The following is an 11746-nucleotide window of genomic DNA, read 5'->3' on the forward strand; positions in this document are numbered from 1 at the left end:
GAAATATAATTAGATAAACAGGGAAGCTAACAAGTTATCACTCTGCAAAATTCCAAATATATGGCCATATGTTGTAGCAACTAGAAAGCTAGATTTCAATTATTTTACAAAAATAATTATATAGAAAATTATAGAACATTCTTTGAAATTATTGGAAGCTATCTTTTAGAAGCAATTCTCTCCTGAAACTGAGTGGCTTAGTTAAACAACATCAATAAGAAAAAGGAGACTGCAATAAGAAGTATCTGCATTAGCAAGGAAAACAGAAAATGCAAATAATGATCAATTGGCCACATATTATATGTTATTATTAGCTCCAAGCTGTGCTATACATAAGGAATTAAAATATGTAAGAGTAAATTCGCCTGTGTTAAAACTTATTTTATTTCTTATTGAGCAATAAGCTAAAAAAAAAAAAATCATTATAATCCTGAAAGACTCCTTTAGCCAATGAGCAAATAGAAGCTTCAGTTTCAAGAACCACTAACTTTCATCCTAAACTTGTCCCCATTTTCCTGTGGGCTGTGATAGTCTTCTTCTACTTAGAGTACTTTAAAGCAGAGCTCTGTACTTGGACTAATATGAAATGTTTATTTTAGGTTACATTAGATGTCTATGTTGTCACCTCTGTACTTCTAGACACTAAGATCTTTTTGAATGGGCCTTTGTTTAAAGGTCCATGTCATCCGATCAAGGGTCCTTGCCACGTAAAGCCATTCAGTCTCCCTATGACAATTATAAACGATACTCTAAAACGTATTCTCTTAATTCATGAAGTTTCCTCGACTTTGGACATTGTCTGTATCAACTCTGATTATCAATGCCCTATCCATGTTTTTGATTAGGGGCGTGTTTACCATCACTTGAAAAACCTTTCCTAATCATACCAACCAGATATAGTTTCTGCCTTCTCTGAAATTCTACAGGCTTTACTGTTTTCTCTATCCTCATGGAAGTTACATTTTATATCTTTTAATCTCATATTTATTTGGGTGGATAGTCTCTTACTTAACACAATTGTAAATTTCTTGAATTCAGAGATTATACTGTGCATCATTTTATAACATATTTCCATATTTGTTCATTAATTCATTAACCCAATCAACAAACATTTACTCAATTTCTAGATTTTGGCTTGGTGTTTGGAATATAGTGGTAAAAAATAAGGACAGGATCTCTTTTATTATGGAGCATTCTGTTTAGTAGGGGCCAAAAATATAAAATAAAATAAAATAGTATACAAATATGTATTTAACTACAATTGTGATAAGTGCCAGAAAAATTCTCTCCTCTCCCTCTTTCCACCCCGTCCATATCTATCAATTTATTTATATGAATTAATAAACAGAATAATGCATGAAGGATGAATTAATTAGCAAATGAAAAGCTAATAATGGATTAAATGTGTCACATAAAATTCCAAAGTAGTTATCCTGTTTTTATATTAGTGCCATAAAAAAATTACCACAGCTTAAAATAACACAATTTATCTCATAGTTTTGTGGGTCAGAAATGCAGTGGGCTCTGTTGGGTTATCTGCTCTGGGTATCACAAGGCCAAAGTCAACATACCGTTCTTTTCTGGAAGCTCTAGGGAAGAATCTGGTTTCCTTGCTCATCCAGGTTGTGGGCTGCATTCAATGGCATACCATTGTTGTGGGCTGAGCTTACTGGTTCCATGTTGGAAGTCATTCTCAATGTCAAGAGGTCTCCTGCATTCCTTGGCTTGTTGCCCTTTTCTTCCATCTTCAAAGCCAGGATCAAGTAGTTCTCAGGCTTCCAATCTCTCTGAACTCCCTTTCTGCTTCATCTCTCTTGCTGCTGCCCTCTTCTGCCACGTTTCTCAAACTCACTCCTTTGCCTTCATCTTTCCTGTTTTTAATGACTCATCTGATTACCTGGGCTCATCTGGATAATCCAGGATAATATGACTATTTTAAGGTCAGCCCTTTAGCAACCTTTATCTACCTGCAAATGCCTTCACAATCCTAACTCTATTAGTGTTTTCTTCCATAATCTAGGGAAGAGGACACCTTTAGAATTCTGTTGACTATACTGGGCTCTTTTAGTTTTACCAAAACCTGTGGTTAATGAGAATAGTGGAATAGACTATTATATTACATATCCAAATCATAAATTCAAAAAAGTAATGCAGGCAACTGAATTTCTTTACGAAATTCACATTTTATCTAAGCATTTTTCATATCTCCTAAAAGAATTCTATTTTGAGTTAATGCAAAAATAATATGAAGTTTTGATTATGGCTTATTAAAGACCAGGTCCTTTGTTGGTGCTGGAAGATTTTAATCATTGCAATAAATATATTATTACTCTTCTGCTGCAAGAACTGGGTCAGATATTACAGAAGCAACAGGATTTCCTTTAATTTTAACTATTATAGTGTATTAATTAGCTCAAAATTTTACACTGAAAAAACCAGAAATTACAAACGAACACATGCATATTTCTGGCTTTCTCCCACCTCCTCTTCCTACATTTTCAGTAATCTGCTGTCATACAGGTAAGTTTTTCTTGCCTGGTTTCCATGGCACATGTTCAAACTCAGCAATGCAGTTCATTTCCAAGAGTATGGTTTCCAAGGTAACCAGATGGGAAACAAAACTGAAAGTCTTCCCCAACATCATCAACATGTTCAATTTCTCTAGGAGATGAACATCTTAGTTCTATAATTTTGGCAAGAGTTTTAAAGAAAAGACACAGATGAAGATAGAACCTCTACCGATGTACTTTAAATTGTTTAAGATAAAGGCTTAATTTAAAAGTTAGTTGTTTAACATCTCCAAATATCCATGAGGCTGATGAAATAAAAGTATTCATGTTAATCGTGTTAGTCTTGATTCTGTTTTTATTTGATGCAATGAAATTTTGAAGGACATGAATAAAAACAAACACATATTCAGGCTTCCATTTATAAACTGAGGATAGAAATATAGTTAATAATCATCATACAATGAGAAAATTCTGTATATAATTTAAATAAATTTCAGATAAATACTTTGAAATGTATAAAATATAGTTTACATGTAACACATATAATCCCCAAATTAGCTAGTCATTGGGACTGGTTAATAAATCTCTAATGTTTTCTGAGCTAGGTACAGTATTAATAGAATATGAATAGAGAAGACATATACAGATTTCATAACTTTCTTTAAAGGATTTTATTTACCATCTACTTTCTGTCTTTCTTACTTAGAAAATGCCAGAATGCAGAAATATCTTGATTCATATTTTACCACATTGACAAATGTAGTAATATCAAGGAAAACTGTGTCATGGATGATTTTGTGGGTAGAGATACTCTGGGCCCCATGTCTGTACTAGACTGTTATATGAGAGAAAAATTACTTCTATTAGCTTTAGCCCTTGTACTTTGGGGTACCTTTTGCTATAGCATAACAGTTTGTATCTTAAGTAATAAAGAGACTGATGACTGAAAATGAAATGTTTCCCGGAAATAGTACAAGTAAATTTTCTGGAAAGCTGATGATTTCTTATGTCATGCCAGAGACATAAGGAAAATATTTGCTGTATTTTAGGAAATGAACCTCTGAACCTATAGTTCTTGAGAAAATGATTGGAAAAAATCAGATGTTAGTTTAGGTTGTGTTTGCTACTTGTAGCAACACTATGCACAAGAGAGGAAAACAGGCAATATTAGACAAAATGCAAGCCTGAAGATAGATTGTTCTGCAATGGTACACTCTTGCTCATAGAGGTTCCCAATTTAAATTGCTTGAAGTATTAGTGATTTGCAAGCCCTCAGGCTAAGAAAAACAGTTTTTGTACCACATGTCAAAGTAAATAAGTCCCTTACACTTCTCAAGCATCTCCCATTAAGAGGTCTAAACAGGTCTTGCAGACTCTGCCACCCAGGAGCTGACCGTGCTGCCCAGCCAAGGTCAACCTCACCATGTTTCACATCACCAACAAGGAGCCCTTGGGCTGCATCTTCTTCAAGCTGTTTGCAGAAAAGTTCCAAAGACAGAAGAAAACTTTCGTACTCTGAGCAGTGAGGAGAAAGGATTTGGTTATAAAGTTTCCTGCCTTAACAGAATTATTCCAGGATTTATATGCTAGAGTGGTGACTTCACACGCCATAATGGCACTGGTGACAAGTCCATCTGTGGGGAGAAATTTGATGATGAGAATTTCATCCTGAAGCATACGTGTCCTGGCATCATGTCCATGACACATATTGGACCCAACACAAATGGTTCCCAGTTTTTCACCTGCACTGCCAACACTGAGTGGTTGGATGGCAAGCCTGTGGTCTTTGGCAAAGTGAAAGAGGGCATGAATATCGTGGAAACATGGAGCCTTTGGGTCCAGGATTCGCAAGACCAGCAAAAAGATCACCACTGCTGACTGAGGACAATTCTAATAAATTTGACTTGTGTTTTATCTTCACCACCAGACCATCCATTCTGTAGCTCAGGAGAGCACCCCTTCACCCTCATTTGCTTGGAATTTCCTATAATCTTGGGGCTCTTGCTGCAGTTAGTTGGGTTCCATATTTTCCTTATCCCTTTCCAAGCCTAGCTGGATTGCTGAGTTAAGTTTATGGTTATGAAATAAAAACTAAACAGCAACAGAAAGAAGTCTATATAGGCAAAGAAAACTAGCCCAGTGGTAAAAATACTATCAGATGCTTAGAACCAAGAACAATTGAGTCTCTCTTTCTAATTACACCTTCAATTAATCAGAAGTCTGCCAATTACACCTTCAAATTATTCATTATATGACTACTTTTCATCGATTTCATGGATTTTGGCAGCAGATTACATTAAGTCAGAAATAGAGTTAATGAACAAAGAAAATAAGTTGTCAGAAAGTGTGTAAACAAATCGGAGAAAAAAAGTATGAAATAATCTTCATACACAGCACATGCAAAAAGATAGGAAAAAAGATAACATACCTTGAATTACTAACTGCTATATTAAACTATCTTCATTTAGTGATACAAATGATTATCCAGAATAACCAATAAAAAAGTGTAAAACTGAGATAATAGAAGATAAAACAGAAAAATTAAATAATTATTAACCCAAAAGGAGAGAGTAAGCATTATAAAAGAGGTGGGTTAAATTGCAAATATAAACAAAGAAAATGGTCATTAAAATTGCAGACATGTTTGTATTTTACAATAAATGTAGAAGACTAAGGTTGGCAGATTTGAAAAATATTACAACTCAAATATATTCAATTACATGAGATACATTGTAACAAAGAAACAGCAAAATAAAAAATAAATAATTATTAATAATAAACAATAAATAAGCCAACGCTGACCAAATTAAAGCTAAGTAGCTATATTAACAAAGACAGATTGCCTTTATGACAGGAAACATTCTGAGAATCAAAAAGTGACATTTCTTAATGCAGGAGGAAGAAATATTCCTCTACCCTTCTAGGTCCTTCTGGCTGGTCTAAGAATTAAACTGCCATGAGACAGAATAACAGGAGAAAATCAACCATTTCATAACATGTATACATGGGAGAAACCCAGGAAAACTGAGTAACTCACCAAAATGGCTGAAGCCACCACCTTAAATGCCATCTTCAGCTAAGGACAAAAGAGCATATTGGGGTACTCATTTGAGACTTCAAAGGGGAAGAAGGCAATTCACATGGAGATGGAAAAGAAAATGTTTGGTAAACAAATGTTTGCTATGCCTTGCAAAGACAATGAGACATGGAGAGGAGTTTGAGAAAATGGACCTCGCTAGGTTCTTCCCTTTCTACCACACCTAGTCCATATTATACTATAGTTATCTATGGTGTTAGCTGCTTCCAGGGACAGGCTTTCTATCTTAAATTGATTTAGGCAGTTAGGGAAAGGTCAAAGTTTCTTGCTGAGTCCTTTATTCCTAACAATAAGCAAGCCAGGGGCCAGGCCAGTGGCATAAGGGTTAAGTTGGCCGAGTCTGCTTTGGCAGCCCATGGTTTGCAGGTTCGGATCCCGGGCACAGACCTACCACCACTCATCAAGCCATGCTGTGGCGGCATCCCACATAAAGTAGAGGAAGGTTGGCACGGGTGTTACCTCAGCAACAATCTTCCTCAAGCAAAAAAAGGAAAATTGGCAAGAGACATTAGCTCAGGGCCGGTATTCCTCACACACACAAAAAAAATCACATCAAAGGGATACATTTTGAAGTGGAAAATTCTGCTCCCCTACAATAACAATCTGTGTATATATATCCTTGTGAGGGAGATACATATATATCAATACCCTAAATATGTACACAATTTATAATATACCTTTAAAGTATAAAGTAAAAGTTAGCCAAAGAACTCAGAGCAGAAATAAACTTCTCACCAACATTAAGAAATTTTTAGCGTATCTTTCTAAATATAGGAAGAACCATCTCTATACAAGAGAATACAATTTTTTTTTCAAATACACATGGAGTACTTACCAAATACACACAATGTACATACAATACATACAAAATGCGTACAACACCAAATACATACAAATGGCTGAATTTTGGTATATAAAACAGAATTTGATAGTTATCAAAGGAAAGACATCATTTAGAGGGCATTCATAGCTAGAGAGAAACAGAGCAATTGATAGCAACAAAAGTAAATAAATGACAATAAAAATATTAGCCACAAAAATAATAACTTCCTCCACTTGCAAATTAGCAACATACTTCTTAGTAAACCAGGGGCCAATACATATTGCATTGAAAATAGCAAAATTCTATCTAAAATAGCAATGAAAATATTTTGAACTAAATAATATTGAAAGTACCACATATTAAAATTTGTGGGATGCAGCTACACCACAATAAAGGGAGAACTTTAGAGTTTTAAATGAATAGGTTAGAAGAGAAGAGCTGGAAATCAATGATCTGAGTTTTCACTTGAAGAAACTAGAAAAATAAGAGAAAAAACAAACTCAATAAAGTGCAAGGAAGGAAATAAGAAAACTAAAATCAATGGATAGAAATTAAACATGCAATAGATGAATTCACTTAATGGAAATAGATTGTTCAATAGAGAAAATGATCAAACTAAATGTTAGTTCTCTAAAAAGATTAATACAATTATAAAACCCTAACAAGAGTAATCAAGGAAAAATATGTCACATATAACATCATATAATATCAGTAATAAAAAAAGCAGGGCATCAAGATTTCAGGTAATGTGAAGAAGTATAAATAATATTCACAGAAAAACCAAATGTTGCACAGGAATTTGTTATCAATACTTAAGATATAACAGAGGGCTCAATGAAAAATTTGTGAGGGAATGGAGAAATGAAGGGCTAATCAATACAAGTGTAGAGATGAGAGGAATTATTTACGATCAGAGAAACCTCCATTTAGGAAAATAATGGATACATCATAGGACGCTAAGTGCTCTTATAGAAAAGGAATATAATGCTCTGGGGGGAGTTACAGAAAATGTATCTAAGGCCAGCTTAAATGTCGCTTATGCCATAAGGAAACCTCTCTCCCTTCTAAGTTCCTGTCATATTAATTTGAATATCTCGTGGTCCTCTCAGTCATTCATTTACACATTTTTTTCCCTAAACTCCATATGCATGTTCCTTGTTTCTCTTTTATTTGCTGTTTCACCCCCAGCATCTACCACAAAATAAAATATTCATAAATATTTATTATTGAATGACTACATACTCTAAACTCTGTAGAGAGCAAGATAATGATTAATCTTTATTTCAATACTGTCACTAGTTTGGTGATCAGCAAAATGAATACAGGCAATACATATTTGTCAAGCAAATAAATGAATAAATTAATGACTCAGAACAATCATTTCTCTATATGGGAAGTGAGTCACATTTCCAAAGAGTGATTTCATTAAATAGAAAGATACAAAGAATCAGATTTTTAAATATTAAAAAAATACATGTTAATTTAATTTTCAGTTCTTTGAGAGATTACACAACTCATTCGAAGACTTCACGGAAGCATGCAGTGTGAGCTCCATTCCAGTTTGAAACTGAGCTCTGTGAACTTATAGATGTGAAACCACTACGTGATTGCTGATATATCAGAATTTGAATCCAATTACTTCATGGACAGTAATTATCAATTATTTTGTTTTCTAAAATGGCAGACGATATATATTCACAAGTAACTTATAACACATTTTGAAACATATTCATAAAACATATTTCAACTTTAAAAAGTAGAAGCATGAGTGATGAAGAACATGCCTTATTTCTGTTTTCAATTTCCCTTTTATAGTCAGGAAATGCATATGCACTTATAGTTGCTTTCGTGCCTTATGCATGTTCTTTGACTTTAAAATTAATGCATATTTATTATAGAGAATACAGAAATGCAGAAGTAAATGATTATAAAAAATAAAATATATGCATTGCTTTTTTTGATTTGGCCATATTTGGCTAGCATTTCCTCATTATTGTAAATATTCTTCAAGAATGTATTTTTTTCTCATTAAAAATAGCCACCGTGGTCATGCCTGTAATTCTGTGTTTATGTGCTTCCATAGTGATTTTATGAAAATTAATTCAAGAAAGTGGAATTACAGATTTCAAGAACGGGAATAAATAGTTTGATATATTTCCTATGCACAACAAAGCATTTTTACAGATTAAATTACTATTAATAGTCATATGGGCTTAACTCTGAAGGATAAAGGAAATTTGTAATATATTGAACTTGTGCTTATTTGTGAATTTTTTGGCAGTTGATATGCATGATTTATTCATATTGTGTCGCATATTTAACTATCAGGAAGGAATGCTTCTATTTACATTCTTCTGAAGGGGTTATAGGAAAGACCTTATGTTAGTTTGAGTCCTCTGAGAAGTAACTTCCAGAACAGGATTAGATGGGTTAGAGATTTAGTGGAGAAATATCTGCGAGGCAGCAAAAGAGGAGGGAGAGGCAGAGAAGGGAGGAAAAGCTGTCAGGTAGAAATGCAGGCTGACTCCTGGGAAAGAGAGAGAAATCTAGGGTGGGGGAGGCTGGCCTTTCATGTTTTTCCTTGTTCTCGGGTATTACTGAATCGAGTTATTTGTGCTGGATTGGGATCTGAAGCTGGAGAATTAAGTTCTCATTCTGGTTTGGTTATTACATTTTTAGGGACTTGGACAAGTGATTCTATTTCTATGAGATCCATTTATCTCGTCTTTCAAATGTCAATGACGTAATTTATCAGCAACACCCATTTCACAGAGATAGGTAAACTAATAAACAAAGAAGAATTTGGCAAATAATATCAGGGTACCAATGTAATGTGAAATATTTTTACAGTGTTTCACATGTAGTAGTCACTTGAAGAGTACCTTTGAGTAAAAAAGTGGCTAATTCCTGCTAACTAAATGCCCCAAACTCCCTGAAGTTATAAGAATATCTCATGTTGAGGAACCTGAAGTCAGAGATTTTCTCATCTAACAAAACTTTCAGAAATGAAAGAGAAGATAAAGAGTCGTGATGGGTTAATAGTAGAGAAAGAAAAAGAAAAAGTAGTACCAGTTCATTTCTAATGTTGTTTGGATCTAGAAATGTTACCTCCAAGATGGACTAAAACACTTCCTAGGAACGTAGAATAAAGAAGGCATATGATCCCTGCGTGGTTAGAGATCGGTGTTAACATCTTGTCATCAGTGTCTGAAATGGAAATTCTGGGAACTCTATTTTAAACATACAGCTTTAGTATTCATTCTCCAAAATTTAAGATTATCTATTTCTTTGGGAAGAAAAGAAAAAAAATAATCTACCTGAGTTATGCTGGGAGATTCTTTCTAAGTCTATTTAAACACAATCTAATTAATGGCAAAAAAAAAAAAAAAAAAGAGAGAGAGGGAGAGAGAGAAAGGTTATTCCTGTTGATTACTCATAGATTCATAAATTTATCATCTCTGATCATTTGAGTCTAAATTTTTTAAGTAAAATTATTCCAATGATTGTTCTCTGAATTATAAATCAATTTGATGTAGCTTTAAGTGCAAGTGGTTGTTTAATAAGATTTATAGAGTGATAGTGGTAATGACATTTAGTAGCATAAAAGATCACTTCTACACTCTTAAAAAAAAAAGCCATTTATTGGCTCTTCCAAATGGAGAAAGTCATTTAATTTTGCATTTTTTGACATCCATTTATGTTTTAACTTTGGCATTTTTAATTGATCGTTTTTGAATGAATCTTTAATGGTTAGTTGTAATTGAAGAAAATACCAGGGCATTTCAAATCGAATCATTTCCTCTCTTTTGTAGCACAGTTTTCTCCATTATTGAATGAATATTCCGACAGAAACAGCCAAATTTGTTGTTCATTATGTATAATCTTTTGCTGTAACTTTCCTTGATTGTTTCACACTTAAAAAACTGCAGTAAGATATAAATGAATGATACCATGCTTGCATTGTGAAACTGGATCATTACTTATGCTGGCTTTGTGATATTCCAAAAAATAATTTGTGAATTTTTAAAATTTGTTTTGTGGCAAGCAGGAGAGGAAGGATGTTAAGAAGAGTTCAGAGAGATATTTTGAGCCTTATTTTGGTTTGGTCTTTCATAACCTGAGGACAAGGACAAGGTGGCATGTAATGAACAACCACATTCAGAGACTGTTATCAAACTCCAAACTTAGTCAAAAACATATCCATTGAGGAAATTACTTTCATTGGCATCCAAAAATAAAGTGACTCAGAACTTCTTCAGAAATTATTAATTATTTACTTATCTATTATCCAAATTCTTTGCATTGGAAAGGATAGAAGTACAACCTGAATTAGCCTAATTATTAAAGGGCAATCTATGGGCTCAAATTAATTAACCATAAGAAGGTTAATGGTTTCTCTGGCCTTACGAACCATGGGAATAGAGGGCTAAAGTATATTTAGGATTTTCTGTCTAGGTTCTCCATTGTTTTTGCATTTGCTTTTACTTTTTAGTGATGGCTGGAAACATGCCAGGGAAGGTGGTTGCCACCTATTTTAGGCTAACTTCTTAACAGTTTTATGAGCAGAAATTAAAAACAGCTTCTCTTCTGTGTGTGTGTGTTGCGTGTGTTAAGGCCTATTTTTCAAGTAGGCCAGCCCTCTTGGGCTAGTGTAAGGTTCTGCACTTTCGCAACCATGGCCTGCGTTCATTTCCCCATCAGAGAACCACGCCACCCATCTGTCAGTTGTCATACTGTGGTGGCTGTGTTGCTGTGATGCTGAAAGCTATGCCACTGGTGTTTCAAACATCAGCAGGGTCGACCCTGGTGTTTAAGTTTCAATGGAACTTCCAGCCAAAGATAGACTAGGAAGAAAGAACTGGTCACACACTTCCGAAAATGTTGGCTATGAAAATCCTATGAATAGCAGCGGAACTTTGTCTGATGTAGCCCCAGAAGGTGAGAGGATGGTTCAACTCTGCTATACACAGGGTCGCTAGGAGTTGGAATTGACCTGACAGCACTAACAACACACTTTTCAAGTACTCCAATCTCATTATTACCATCTCTTTACTAAAAATTCTCTAAGTAAAAAGTAAAAGATACAAAGTCTTTTTTTATGTGGTCTCAAGATACTTATTAGCCTTGTCTTCCAATACTCCCTCCTTCCTTTATGAATTCATTCCTGTTCACACTTGTCAGACACGTCATACTGCTTTCACCTTTGCATTGTTGCTCTTTCTGCGTAGAATCCCTTTGCACCCATTACGCAGGCAATGCACTCTTCCCACATGACCCAGCTCACATGACACAGTCTCAAAGAAGTCTCCTTTAATG

The 11746-nt window shown here is 34.4% G+C and overlaps 1 pseudogene; it reads left to right on the forward strand.

Moving 5' to 3' along the window:
- The first annotated feature begins 3933 nt into the window (after window positions 1-3933).
- On the forward strand, window positions 3934-4404 carry LOC124236844 (peptidyl-prolyl cis-trans isomerase A-like; annotated as a pseudogene).
- Window positions 4405-11746: the final 7342 nt, after the last annotated feature.

The sequence above is a fragment of the Equus quagga genome, chromosome 3, assembly GCF_021613505.1.
Source record: "Equus quagga isolate Etosha38 chromosome 3, UCLA_HA_Equagga_1.0, whole genome shotgun sequence".
Lineage (NCBI taxonomy): Eukaryota > Metazoa > Chordata > Mammalia > Perissodactyla > Equidae > Equus > Equus quagga.